We start from the raw sequence: 15,262 nt of genomic DNA, 5'->3' as shown, positions 1-15,262 counted from the left end.
CCCAGCCGTCCATGTTATCAACGGCCAAACGGCTACGCAGCCTCAGGAAATGGCTACGAAGAAGCAAGGAGGACCTTCTGCATGAAGTCATGCCACAGTCCCTTGCTGAAAATCAAAAATTCCAGGAGTGGTGGGAGAGCGAAAGGAGAGTCCGCCAGGAGAATGCGGACCACCGGCAAGAAACCACAGCGTGGCTCCTAAGCATTATGGAGCGCCAAGCAGACTCGATGCAGGCGTTCATAGCGCTGCAGACAGAGCAGATCTGCGCCCGCTCCCCCGTGCAGCCCTTGTCCCAAAACTCTTTCCCTTGCGCCCCCATGTCACCGCCAACCTGCTTTACCCAACATCCGGTTTCTTATCGCCACCAGCTGCCTCCATCACCTTTACCTTCACCATCCACCCCTGCAAACTCCAACCCCTACCCACTGCACTCAACCCCCATCCCCATGCAGTTTAGCCAGCCTGAAGTGCAGCACCCATTGCAGGGCGCTCCAGACAGGAAGGCTGGACATATGCAAATCTGTGATTGTCCCGTTCCCACCCCCACCCTTCCCTCCTCCCACACAGCACAGATGTGTCATGTCCTGTATGTTTCTCCAGCAGTTGTGTTTCTTTGCAATACATTAATTTTTTTGTTTTGGAACCGTTTTTTATTGCATTAAGTAAAAGCTAGCATAGCCCAGGAAAGCAACAGGCAGCCATATTTAGGGACAGCACTGCTTTCTTTGAAAGAAGAGGGGGAGAGAAAACAATCCCTAAACACAGCTTGTTCCTGTTGACTCCTGTCAGTTGGTCGCAACCAACTTGATATCCAGTTTTGCGGTCATAAGAGAAAACCAACGTCTAAACAGAAACTACGCTTTGCGTGCTGGTATGTACGGACACTTCTTGACAGCGATGGTCGCCATGAACGCAGGTCAGCAATTATTGGTAGAGAACTTGCACATTATAACATGGATGTCGCCGCATTAAGCGAAACACGCATCTCTGGTATCGTCCAGTTTACAGGGGTTGGAGGAGGTTATTCATATGATTGTGTGGGCCATCCTGAGGGGTGTCCAAGACAAGCGGGAGTTGGCTTCACCATCAAGACGTTACTAGTTCCCCAGCTTGAACCCCAGCCACACGCCATCAGTCCTCACTTCATGACTGCACAGCTTAGACTGACTGAAGCATGGACAGGGCCTTGTACTTGTTAGCGTGTACACACCTACATTGCCTGCTGCAGACAATGACAAGGAGACTTTCTATGAGAGCCTGAATTCGGTGATCTCTTCATTACCTTGTAATTCCAAGCTCTATACACTCGGCTATTCTAATGCTACAGTTAGTCAAGACTGCACCACATGGCACAAGGTGCTTGGACATCCTGGTATTGGAAGGGAGAACTCAAATGGCGCCCTCCTTCAGATACAATGCAACTTGAATGCACCCTCGGTCTAAGCATTGGCATATGATTTCATTTCATTACAAAACAAAGAGACATCTCTGATGTTAAGCTGACTTGTGCAATGTGAGTCACTGGCTCCTGATCTGACCAGTGTATGGTATGCAGTGTCATCTCCTTGAGCCTCTTTCCACCAAAACATCATCATTCTGCTGTGTGCCAGAAGGAGTTGGATGTAGGTAAACTTGAAATGCCTGAGACACGAGCATTGTTTCAACTCAGTCTTGATGCCTCCTTAGCCATCAACAATGAAGGTCCAGAGCAGCCAGTCACTTTTGAAGAGGACTGGATCAACATCAAGGAAACAACCTATAAAACTGTTGTCGAAGTACAGGGTTTCCGAACACGCAAACACAAGGACTGGTTTGATAATGGAGAGACATTGGTACCTTTTGAAATTTCAAATAGTACAAAGCAAGGATGTGTCCTTGCTCCTCTCCTGTTCGGCATCGACTTTCCGATGAGGCTTTTGCTTTCAAGGATTGCAAGTTGGGCATACCCATTCTGTTTCAAACTGATGGCAGCGTCTTCAACCTCCGAAGACTTCAGGCTCGCACCAAAGTGTTCACTGCAACCATCCGTGACCTCCTCTTTGCTGATGACTGACTGTGCATTGTTGGCTCATTCAGTTGAGGATGCACAGAAACTTTTTGCAAAAACAACGAGGAGTCCTTCTGGCACCTTAGAGACTAACAAATGTATTTGTGCATTAACTTTCGTGGGCTAAAACCCACTTCATCAGATGAATGGAGTGAAGAATACATCAGGCAGGTATAAATATACAGCACATGAAAAGATGGGAGTTGCCTTACCAAGTGGGGGAGGGGGGGTCACTGCTAAAGAGGCTAATTCAATCAGGGTGGATGTGGCCCAATCTCAACAGTTGACAAGAAGGTCTCCTGATACAGACGAACACGGCTACCCCTGAGAAACTTTTTGATCATTTTGCTACCTCTGCTCACCGTTTTGGACTCACTGTGAGCCTCAAGAAGACCGAGATTATAGAACCATAGAAGATTAGGGTTGGAAGGGACCTCAGGAGGTCATCTAGTCCAATCCCTTCTCAAAGCAGGACCAACACCAACTAAATCATCCCAGCCAGGGCTTTGTCAAGCTGGGCCTTAAAAACCTCCTAGGATGGAGATTCCACCACCTCCCTAGGTAACCCATTCCAGTGCTTCACCACCCTCCTAGTGAAATAGTATTTCCTAATATCCAACCTAGACCTCCCCCACTGCAACTTGAGACCATTGCTCCTTGTTCTGTCATCTGCTACCACTGAGAACAGCCGAGCTCCATCCTCTTCAGAACCCCCCTTCAGGTAGTTGAAGGCTGCTATCAAATCCCCCGTCACTCTTCTCTTCTGCAGACTAAATTAGCTCAGTTCCCTCTACCTCTCCTCGTAAATCATGTGCCCCAGCCCCCTAATCATTTTTGTTTCCCTCTGCTGGACTCTCTCCAATTTGTCCACATCCTTTCTCTAGTGGGGGGACCAAAACTGGATGCAATACTCTAGGTGTGGCCTCACCATTGCCAAAGAGAGGGGAATAATCACTTCCCTCGATCTGCTGGCAATGCTCCTCCTAATACAGCCCGATATGCCATTGGCCTTCTTGGCAACAAGGGCACACTGCTGACTCATATCCAGCTTCTCATCCACTGTAATCCCCAGGTCTTTTTCTGCAGAATTATATCTCAGTCTGTTTGGAAAGAGCCCAGCACCCCAGTGATCACTGCTGCTGATACTGTTCTTAAGGCTCTTAACAAGTTCTGCTATCTTGGAAGTGTACTCTCCTCCAGTATAAACACTGATGACGTTGTAACGGCTCGACTAGCCAAAGCCAGCAATGCCTCTGGAAGATTGACTAAACGCCTATGGAATGGCCCTGGTGTTAAACTTCATAGGAAGGTCGTTTGTCAGGCAGTTGGACAGTCAGCAGTTGTCCTGACTGTCCTGTTGTATGGATCGGAGTCATGGATCATATATCGCCGCCACGTCTCGAAACTTGATCAGCTGCATGTGCGCTGCCTCAGGAAGATGGCCCATGTGAACTGGTGGGACAGAATTCCAAACACGGAGGCCCTTAAGCTGTGTGGTATCATGGGCACGGAAGCAATGCTTATGAACAAACGGTTTCGCTGGATTGGTCATGTTATGAAAATGGATGACACGTGGATACCGAAGATGGTCTTCTACTGCCGGGTTGTTTGTGGAAAACGCTCCATTGGCGGTCAGTACAAGCGTTGTAAAGATGTCTTAAAAGCCAACGTGAAGTCATGCAGCATATCTCCCAATGATCTGGAAATGATAGCTCGGGACAGATGGTTCTGGCAGCAAACTATTACACAGGCTTTCAAACACTTTGATAGACAGTATCCAGACATTACAAGAAAAGCATAGGGTTCGAAAAGGGTGCATGGCACCCACAGTGGTGGGTTTTTATGTGACATCTGCGATCGGATTTGCCGATCGAGGATTGGCCTAGTCGCTCACCAGCAGTGTCATAGAAGATGGCTCAGTCCATATATAAACTGCCACCACCCCCTGCTACAGAGCCAGCTGATGCCCATTCACTCTGGTCCAGAGGAAAGCAGACAGGAGAGTTGGTCAGTTCAGAAAAAAGGGGGAACTAGAGATGCTGCTACTATCTCCAATTCTTGTCTGCGGGGCCAGCCTTGTGGTTGGGTCTGGGGATGGAAGGGAAGGTGTGGCATGGCTGTGCCTGGCCTGCGGCTCCTCTAGGCAGGTGCGGCATACTCAGGGCTTCAGCCAGCCCAGGGCTCCTCCGGCTGATGGGAGGTCATTCAGGGCATGTCTGGGTGGGGGGATTCTGGCTCTGGCCATGGGCCGGGGGAGGGGTCTCTGGGTTCTGGTCGTGGTGGGGGGAGGTGAATGGGGCAGAGACAGGGGCTAACCTCCCCAAAGGGGGGCTCCACCCACCATCCATGGTGTTATCCCTTTTGTATTGAGTGGTTAGTCAGTATTCGAGGTCGTGGGGGTTTTTTCTGTTAGAAGGCTAAATTGATGATGGAGTCAGGTATTTCTTTGACCCTATCCTGTTTGTTTACAATAAACATGGAAAGTCCTGTTTCCCTGAACACAGCAAGAATCAAATAGCCAGAGGCGGCAGGTTTCTACAGTTTTTGGTGGTGCCCAGAACGGGTCCAAGTCCTGTCCCCAAGACACACACACACCTGCTTTGTAAGGGTTGGGGGTGAGGACTCTGGCTCTGGGGTGGGGCTGGGGATGAGGGGTTTGGGATGTGGAGGGGCTCAGGGCTGGGACAGAGGGTTGGGGTGCGGGCTCTGCTGGGGGTGCAGGCTCTGCAGTGGGGCAGAGCAGGGGATACGTTGGTCGGTTGCGCACGTGTATGAAGATCCTTCCCTGTAGAGTAATTAAGAACCTGTGAATGTCCCCAGGTGGGAGGTGAAATGACTTGGCCCCAGGGGAGCAAGCGGCAAATGCCACTGCAGCACCCAGATCGGTTTCAACTGGCAGGAAAACACATTGCAAAGCCCTGGTTTGGTTGCCCCTTGCCTCTCTATTCTCTCTCTATTCCCACGCAGGTCTCATCTCTGCTGGCAAGCAGCTCCCCGGGGGCGATTGCTGTGTGTATGTGAGAGGGCTGATGAGGACAATGGGGTCCCCTCGGCCGAGGGAATGCACCGCAGAGCAAGCAGCGGGCAGGGGAGATCTGAGGAGCTGCTGGGGAAGCACTGTGTGTTAATACCAATGGGCGCAGATCTAAGTTTAGAACAACCTGAGGTTTTAAAAATAGACTGACAGACGCTGTCAACTGCGCCAGCGATTTATAAATGAGGCATTAAATGGTCAACTCCAATCTTGTCACAGCGACAGGAGCTCAAACTTTGTACAGTTTGACTTGAGCAGCAGGCAGGCTGCCCTGGGGCTGGGGCCAGAGAGGAGGACTCCCACTCTCCCTGCTAGCACTCAGCCAAGCCAAGAGTCCACTCCGAGTCGCCTGCCGGGTGGGGGGCTGCCATGCTCCTCCCCTGCCAGACACAGCGGTCAGCCGGCCCTGCTCCCTTACAGCCAGGCTGCAGCAGCCGGCGAGAACAATTATCCCGTAAAAGTGGGGATAGGGACATGCTGAATCAGAGCATCTGAGGGTGGCAGCTTGGAAGTGCTGCTCAAACCAGCGTAATGAGTCCAGGGACATATAAGGGGTCAGCTTGGGAGTGTTGATCAACGCGGTCCTCGCAGATGCGTTCTGTTAATGTGTGTGTGTGTGCTCATCTGATTCTGGGGAGGGAAAAACCCAGCCCTGGGGAACCTAAGTCCTGCAGGACAGCTCCATTGGGAGGGGACTTGCAGCAGGGAGAAGTAGAGCTCCGTCTGAGAACACAAGTGACACAACCAGTACATTGATAGAATTACCAAACCCTAATAAATGAGCATACCCCAAAGTAACGGGCAAATCCGGTAACATTGGAGCAGCAGCTCCTATGGTTTCCGCTAGCCATTGCATAAAGGAGCTTGATGGTTTGTTTCTGACATGTACCCTGAACAAAGGGCAGATTGAATTAGGGTTTCTCCAACCTGTAACAAACCCCTCCCCTCTCAGAAAGGAAATAATTTAACAAATTACCATTGATACAGTCTTCGGTATCTACATATTGACATAGCACCTTTCTGTCAGGATGGTTTTCACACCAACTCCAATTTGATCTTACAAAACATTGCATCGGAGATGGGAGTTTTCCGGCCGTGAGCAGACAGCATCCCCTCCCCATACTACAGTAAAAGCTGTCTTCCAAGAAGGCTGTGTTTGCCAATGATTTTCCAGTCATACCCTATGCTGATATCTAGGTCTGCTATTTGGGAAGCTTTTTGTTGTTCTGGAGTCCACTCCTGCAAACCCCCCATTCACTGGTCCAACAGATGAGCCAGGAACATTTGCATTTCTGCAAGTTATGGGGAGAGAGAATCATAGAATATCAGGGTTGGAAGGGACCTCAGGAGGTCATCTAGTCCAACCCCCTGCTCAAAGCAGGACCAATCCCCAACTAAATCATCCCAGCCAGGGCTTTGTCAAGCCTGACCTTAAAAATATCTAAGGAAGGAGATTCCACCACCTCCCTAGGTAACGAATTCCAGCATTTCACCACCCTCCTAGTGAAAAAGTTTTTCCTAATATCTATCCTAAATCTCCCCCACTGCAACTTGAGAGGAGACAGCCATTTCTTCCTAATCACACCTGTCCCTCTTGGACACCAATTCATTGCTCTCTGCTTGGGGCAGTGTTTGCTGATCACATCTCAACAAGGCCATCTAGCCATGCACCCAGGCCTGTGCGGGATTGTGCTGGGATAAGCATATGAAGGAGTGAAGGGGCATGGATAAAGGAGGACTAATGGGAGGTGGTTGATTACAGCAGGGAAATTACACTTGGGCAAATATGATTGAGAGAAATGCAGTTTATTTGGTGTGATCAGTGGAGGGGTGTTTGATATTGAAAAGGTACAAAGGCAAGCGTGAGGTATGTGTACTATAGGGGGACATTTGGATTTTAAATCTCAATACAAGCCCCTGGGTATTCTGAAGGAAAGGTTTATTACTGTGTGGTTACTGTCTACAAATGAACCCTGCATAGCCCTGATGACTCAGAGCCCACAGAAAACACCCTGAGCGTCCCAGGAAGCATAACCTTGGGCTGGATAATTGCATTTGTGGGCCTCTGCCCTTGGGGCTGTGTCTAATACATCTAGGGGCACTCCAGGCTTTGGCCTGTCTCTTTACAAGCATGTCCAAAAATCTGTGTTTGTTTATGGTGTCACTGTTCTGATGAACAGCTCTTAATTCCGGGAAACTCTGCCCCAACCGGGAAGTAAAATGAAACTTAACACTTACTTTCATTTTTCTCTTTTTTTATTCGTAGATTAGATCTCCCTCTCCACGGTTCACCGACCAGAGCTGTGTCAAGAAAAAAACATCTGGCTCTAATCAATCACAGTTGCCTGTAGCCCTGTTGCAATTAGTTTTTTTTTCAATGACCTTTTATTCTCTAGGCCACTTTAGCAAGATCATGGCAAAGCTCCTCGGAAACCAGTAGGATTTTTGCCTGAACACGGAGTGTCGGATTTGTCCCTGAGTGAGAAAGACTTGGCAGGGACAACAGTCACATTCAAAACTGATTGTCTTACTTTTATTTGTAGGGGCTCAGGGCACCGGTTTCTAAAGACTGATGGGCAGCTGGGACAGCAGAGGATGGAAAGACACCTGAGCCTCAGGCTATTGCACTGAGAATATTATAGCAACAGGTGCCTAGAAGAGTGTCACTTTGGGCCCAGCTTCCAGTATCTAATCACCTGGAACGTTAGACACTCCCCCACTGCCTTGGGTAAGTAAAGACTTAACCCAGATTAAGGTGCAAAACAAACCATGATTTATGAAGGGAAGTGTACAGAAAGTAGGCAAACCCAGGGGAAAAGATAAACAGACAACAAACACCTCAGTGGTTTAACCATACAGGCATGAAGCCTGGCTCCCAACTATCCTTGGCGATCCTGTGGGTTTTATACTTGCAGGTCCTGATGGCAGAGGCAAGCAGAAGATGGACAGCAGCTGCTGACCACTGGAACCAGTCCCCAGGCAATCCATGGGGTCCACTTCTACTGTCCCAATGTAGCTTGAGCAGGAGGAACACGGAACCAGAGCAGATGTTGTCGCTCAGGAGCACTCTTCGATCGTCTCCAGGCAAGTGATGCTGGTGTTGATGGTCCTCGACTTTATCAATGAAGGGCTGCTAGTGTGGATGCGCTCTGCTGACACAAGGAGCACAGTGTGGACATGCAACAGACTGTCATTTGCTTTTGGTCTTTCTCTCATTTGTAGCTCCCAGGGGCAGCCCAACCCTTCTCCTTACACCTAACAAGGGTGCACCTGGACTGGAACAGGATTTAAAGGTCCAGCTACCATGATACATGGCCCATTTAAGATGGACTATTGGGGTCTGAGGGTTCCCGGGCAGTTGGGCAGAACATTGAGGTCTGAAGATTCCATCTCAGTTGGGTGAAACGTTGGGGTCTGAGGGTTCTGTGGCAGTTGGGTGGAATGTTGGCATCTGGAGGTTCCGTGGCAGTTGGGCATGTTGTGTTTTGGTGGTTCTGTGGCAGCTGGGCAGGAGGCTGGGGCCTGAGGTGCACAGGGGCTCACAGGCGTGTAGGGTATATACCTTGGTCACTAACCCTGGGGGAAGCTGAGGAGGCAGAAATGTCTCAGGGATTCAAGGCCCCTGCTCTCCCTGATCCCCAATTTTGTGGGGACTGTGGTCAAGTGCACACCTGTCTATTCCTATCTGGGTTGAGACCCAACTCATTTCACTCTAGACCTAATGAACACAGCAAATGAGATTCACTCACTAAGCCCCCGTATCCCATTCCCTGCCCCCCTGAGTCAACCAGTCCCACTGACCAGGGACAGATTGGAGCTGGCACCATGTTAGGGTTCCCTCCCCACTCTGAACTCTGGGGTACAGATGTGGGGACCTGCATGAAAGACCCCCAAGCGTATTTCTACCAGCTTAGGTTAAAACTTCCCCAAGGCACAAATCCTTTCCTTGTCCTTGGACAGTATTGCTGCCACCAGCAAGTGATTTAGGCAAAAATCCAGGGAAAGGGCCACTTGGAGTCCCTGTTTCCCCAAAATATTCCCCCAGGCCCCTTCACCCCCTTTCCTGGGGAGGCTTGAGAATAATATACTAACCAGTTGGTTACAAAGTGAGCACAGACCAAACCCCTGGTTTTTTAGGACACTGAAAATCAATCAGGTTCTTAAAAGAAGAATTTTATTTAAAAAAAAAAGTAAAAGAATCACACCTGTAAAATCAGGATGGAAGGTAACTTTACAGGGTAAATAAAAAGTTTTAAAACACAGAGGATTCCCCTCTAGGCTCAGCTTCAAAGTTAAAAAAAACAGGAATAAAACTCCCTCTTAGCATAGAGAAAATTCACAAGCTAAAACAAAAGATAATCTAATGCATTTCCTTGCCTTTACTTACAATTTCTGTAGTTTTATATGTATCATTTCAGGTATCTTTTCAGGAGATGGTCTACCTGCTTGGTCTCTCTCTCTCTCTGTCCAGAGAGGGAACAAACAAAGAGAGCACAAACCAAACCTCTCCCCGCAGATTTGAAAGTATCTTCTTTCCTTATTGGTCCTTTTGATCAGGTGCCAACCAGTTTATTTGAGCTTCTTAACCCTTTACAGGTAAAGTGATTCTGTACCTCTGGCCAGGAGGGATTTTATGTTACTGCATACATAAAGGTTCTTACCCTTCAGCTTTTTCCAAATCATCTGTCATTAGGTTGCCTCCCCCATTCATTAAGGGTCCCACTCTTTCCCTAACCTTCTTCTTGTTGCTAACATACCTTTAGAAACCCTTCTTGTTACCCTTCACATCCCTTGCAAGCTGCAACTCCAGTTGTGTTTTGGCTTTTCTGATTACCCCCCGCACCCCACATGCTCTAGCAATATTTTTATACTCCTCCCTAGTCATCTGTCCAAGTTTCCACTTCTTGTAAGCTTCCTTTTTGTATTTAAGCTCACCAAAGATTTCACTGTTAAGCCAAGCTGGTCGCCTGCCATATTTGCTATTCTTTCTGCACATTGGGATGGTTTGTTTCTGTGCCCTCAATAAGGCTTCTTTAAAATACAGCCAGCTTGCCTGGACTCCTTTCCCCCTCATATTAGTCTCCCAGGGGATCCTGCCCATCAGTTACCTGAGGGAGTCAAATTCTGCTTTTCTGAAGTCCAGGGTCCGTATTTTGCTACTCTCCTTTCTTCTTTTTGTGAGGATCCTGAACTCAACCATCTTATGGTCACTGCTCCTCAGGTTGCCACCCACTTCTACTTCCCCTACCAATTTTTCCCTGTTTGTAAGCAGCAGGTCAAGAGGAGAACGGCCTCTGGTTCGTTCCTCCAGTAGGCGAGGAGAGATATGAGGAGAGATTAATAACACCGGGACTTTTCAGCTTGGAAAAGAGACGACTAAGGGGTAATATGATAGAGGTCTATAAAATCATGACTGCTGTAGAGAAAGTAGATAAGGAAGTGTTATTTACTCCTTCTCATAACACAACAACTAGGGAATCACCAAATGAAATTAATAGGCAGGAGGTTTAAAACAAACAAAAGGAAGTATTTTTTCACACAACGCACAGTCAACCAGTGGAACTGTGCCAGAGGATGTTGTGAAGGCCAAGACTATAACAGGGTTCAAAAAAGACCTAGATAAATTCATGGAGGATAGGTCCATCAATGGCTATTAGCCAGTATGGGCAGAGATGGTGTCCGTAGCCTCTGTTTATCAGATTCTGGGAATGGGCGACAGGGGATGGAGTACTTGATGATTACCTGTTCTGTTCATTCCCTCTGGAGCACCTGGCATTGGCCACTGTCGGACGACAGGATACTGGGCTAGATGGACCTTTGGTCTGACCTAATATGGCAATTCTTATGTTCTCACATTGTTAAAATTTACTCCTTATTTACGGTCTGAATTTGTCTAGCTTCAACTTACAGCTATTGGATCGTTTTAGACTTTTCTCTGCTAGGCTGAAGAGCCCATTATTAAATATTTGTTCCCTAAGTAGATACTTATAGATTGTAACAAAGTGGCTACTTAATTTTCTCTTTGTTAAGGTAACTATATTGATCAGTTTGAGTTGATCAGTATGAGGCATGTTTTCTAATTATTCTCATGGCTCTTCCCTGAACCCTCTCCAAGTTAGCAACCACTTTCTTGAACTTTCGGCACCAGAACTGGACACAGCGTTCCAACAGCAGTTGCACCAGTGCCAAACACAGAGGGAATAGAACCCCTTTACTCCTGCTTGAGATTCCTGTTTATGCATCTGTGACAAACCAGGGTACAATCCAGGCTAATGAGCAGGTGTGTCACCCCTGCCCTGCAGCCTTGAGTGCCTCACAAAGCCTTGTTGAAAGAGCTCCCACCTGGGCTGCTCACAAAGAACCTAAGAGCATTCAAGTCACACCCTGAGTGTCTGTGTGTAACAGCAGCCTGCCAGCCACACCTGGGTTACATCAGGCTCTCACCAGCCTGGGTTATATAGCAGAGTGACCCCAACACACTCCCAGTCTTAGCTTTCCCCCAGAAATGTATGTCCTGTACTGCTAGGCCCTCTCCTGGACCCTACAAATTATATTAAATCCATTATTTCTTAAAGATTATGCTATTCACACATCTTGTCACCCCAGACAGAGTGTATCAAACAGGCACTTCAATTCAAACACACTGGATTTGATAAAACAAGTTTATTAACTACACAGAGAGAGATTTTAAGGGAATCCAATAAATGAGGCATAAAAGTCAGGAACAGTTACAAAGAAAATAAAAGATGAAATGTTTACTAGTGCCTAACTTAACAAACTGTATCAGATTCAAGCAAAGTGTCTCACCACATGCTTTCAGCAGCCTTCCTGACCAAACTGTGTAGGTCAGGCCTCCTTCCTCTGTGTCCAGTGAATAATCCCTTCCTCTCTTCAGGTGTAGTGAATGCCATGGGCAGGAAGGGGTTTGGGGTGTTTGTCCCTCCTTTTTATAGTTTCAGTCCCATGGTTGAAAAACATTTGCAGCTGGGCACTAGGGCACACAGAGTCTATGTGGAAGGATGTTCCCTGCTGGCTTTTCCTCATCTGTTTGAGCTTCCTTTGTTTCCGTCCCTGCTTGATGACTGTTTACTGCTTAAATGCAAATTCAGGCAAGCACACATTCCTTTCCCGAGGACACATCTGTTTGCCAACTTCTGCCTCAGTAGGGCTGTGGGGTTGGGAACATGGGTTAATAACATCACACGGGGAACTCTTATAGAACTTTCCAGACAATGTTGACACACATTTTGTCAGGACGATACTGACCAACAACTTATGAGTTTTCAAATTATGCCTCACAAGGCATACTATGTACAAAGATTATTAAAATAGTACATAGGGCATAGGCGCCGACTCCGTGGGTGCTCCGGGGCTTGAGCACCGATGGGGAAAATTTAGCAGGTGCTGCGCACCCACCAGCAGCCAAGCTCCCCACTCCTTGCCTCCTTCTCTCCCCCGCTAGTGCACCACGTCACCGCTCCTCCCCCTGCAGCCACCTAACAGCTGTTTGATGGTGCTTAGGACTTTCCGGGAGGGAGGGGGTGCAGCGGGGACCTGGCGCACTCAGGGGAGGAGGCGGAGAAAAGGCAGGGCAGGGATGGGGATTTGAGGGAAGGGGGTGGAATGGAGATGGGTCAAGGGTGGTGCAGGGGCGGGTCCAGGGGTGAGGCGGGGTCGAGCACCCACTGGGCAGAGAGGAAGTAGGCGCCTATGATGTGGGGTGTGAATACAAGAGCATATTCTGTCACAGCCTCATTACCACATGTGGCAGGGAGTTCCACAGGCTAAACCTGCAGGACAGAGACATTGATTTTGCCCTTTTCAATCAGTTTTAAATGTGATTTCATTTCCTTGTGTGGTGTGGAAGCACATAGTGACAGCACAGCCCCTTTCACTCCCACAAACACACACACACAGTATTTAGAGACAGTTTGAAGTGCCCTGAGACTTCAGACAAGGCAGGCGAATGGCTCTGAGAGCTTGGTTTTATTGGAAGTAACCCAGAAGCACCTCAAGGCCCCAACTGAGATCAGGGCTCCCGTTGTGCCTGGTGCTGCAGAGATTCACAGTCTCTACCTCCTCAAAAGAGTTCACAGTATAAAGAGAAGATTATTCTCCCAAAACGCAAACAGTGCCTCAGTGAGATTCAGCCCCCTCTGCTGTAATCCACCAGACCTTTCTCTCCCCCAGATACAGGAATAGAACGAGCAGTCCAGTGCCTCCTACTCTAACCACTAGACCCCACTCCCATCCACAGCTGGGTTAGAAGCCAGGAGTCCTGGCTCCCAGCCCTGTCAGCGATGCTCTGGTTGGGATGTTTCAAGCTTAGCAAGGGGCATCAGGATGTGGATGTGGAGGGTCCCACGTAGTGTTGCCACCTGGATGATTTTTAATTGGCCTGCCCGGTTTTTGTCCTGCCTTACCTGTTGCCAGTGAAAAGATTGAACATATTGGGGTTTTATGTCCCTCTGCCAGACATGAGCATGGGCAGCCACACAAGCAGTGAACTTGTAACTACCACGGACGACCCATCGCTGGGAGCACGCTGACAGCAGCACGCCGGGCCCTGCTCAGCCTGCCGAACCGCGGCAGCTCCCCTCAGCACCAGGAAGTGAGCTGAGCCCACAGCTCTCTAGCAGGGAGGGGTAAGGAGCAATATGGGAGAGGCAGGGGCTGCTGGGAGGGGACACTGGGGGAAGGCTCCTTCCTGGGTTGAGGCTCCTGGGAGGTGTTGGGTGTGGGAGCTCATGGTGGGTAAGGCAAGGGCTCCTGTGTTACCTGGGAAGACAGAAGGCCTGTGGCCACAGGTGTGGGGAAAGCGGCCAGAGCTGTAAGATAACTAGAGGAAGGGCACAGCGTTTGCTAGCGGCCTCACCCCTGTTCACCCCGAACATCTCTTCTAGTCCCCAAACGTATTTGTTTGTTGCTCACCAGGGTAGGAGAACAGGCAGCTTGGAGAATCTGTCATTCCCTAACAGAACACAGAAATACACAGAGAGGGGCTGGTGGTTTTGGGGGTCATTTTTGTTGCCCGCTCAGACCGCGGTTTAAGTAGGCTTTGGACGAAGAGATTTTTAGCAGTAATTGTCAGCAACCATCAGTCTCACCGCACAGGCATCCAGCCAATGGCACAACATTTCTGGTGATAACAATCCAAATGTGCCCCTAGACAAAGAACGAACGGTGCTCCTGGTGAGTTTACTAGGGTCCCACCTTACTGTGTAGAAAACTTGTGGCCATGCCAGTGTCCCTGGGGCGGCTTGCAGGATAATTACTTTGTACATTTTGACATGTGAAATTGACAATTTGTGGTTTCAAAGGTTATAAATAGGCTTGGCAGAATGCTATTTTTTTAAAATAACTTCCACAGACAGTACTGATGTTTATTTCTAACTGTTTTTTTGTTTTGTTTTAATTTTTATTGATTTAAATTTTCAGTTGTGGAAAATTACTGTGGGGATCAAAACCTAATTCTGTAATGACAACAGGCGTTGATTTTAAAAAGGTCAAGCTTTATAACTATTCAAACACAAATTATTAACATCACATGTCAAAATATACTTAGGGCAGGTCTACACTACCCGCCGGATCGGCGGGTAGCAATCGATCTATCGGGGATTGATTTATTGCTGTGATGTTATTGACTTGAACTGGTACTGTATAGATCATTGTTGCAACAAAGGTCCTGTAGTGGCACCAAATCTTGTATAAAGGGGGTCAAATAAGGTGTCTAAGACAAGGTTATGGTTTGCTGGTTACGATTATGCTGTCTATATGTGTGTATCATTTTGGTAGTTGAAGTGATGAATATTGGCTGTATACTGTCTGTGTTTCAAACTTATGCTATGCTTCTGGGGAACTGTCAAGGTTCCTTCCCCACTCTGAACTCTAGGGTACAGATGTGAGGACCTGCATGAAAACTCCCTAAGCTTACTTTTACCAGCTTAGGTTAAAACTTCCCCAAGGTACAAACTATTTTACCCTTGGACTTCCACTGCCACCACCAAATTTTATCTGGGTTCCTGAGAAAACGTAGTTTGGACACGTCTTTCCCCCCAAAATCCCCCCAACCCTTGCACCCCACTTCCTGGGGAAGGTTTGGTAAAAATCCTCACCAATTTGCATAGGTGACCACAGACCCAAACCCTTGGATCTTAGAACAATGAAAAAGCATTCAGTTT

General features: G+C 48.2%; 1 long non-coding RNA gene across 1 annotated transcript; it reads right to left on the bottom strand.

Moving 5' to 3' along the window:
- Positions 1-7,831: 7,831 nt before the first annotated feature.
- Positions 7,832-12,592, bottom strand: LOC122466290. Its single transcript, XR_006291695.1, has 2 exons — positions 11,889-12,592; positions 7,832-8,230 (listed from the first exon to the last, which is right to left on the bottom strand). It is a non-coding gene; the product is annotated as an uncharacterized LOC122466290 (long non-coding RNA).
- Between the last annotated feature and the right edge of the window lie 2,670 nt (positions 12,593-15,262).

The sequence above is a fragment of the Chelonia mydas genome, chromosome 6 (assembly GCF_015237465.2).
Source record: "Chelonia mydas isolate rCheMyd1 chromosome 6, rCheMyd1.pri.v2, whole genome shotgun sequence".
In the NCBI taxonomy this organism is placed as follows: domain Eukaryota; kingdom Metazoa; phylum Chordata; order Testudines; family Cheloniidae; genus Chelonia; species Chelonia mydas.
Note: the sequence above shows the minus strand (reverse complement) of the source record. Positions and strands in the feature narration are given on the sequence as shown.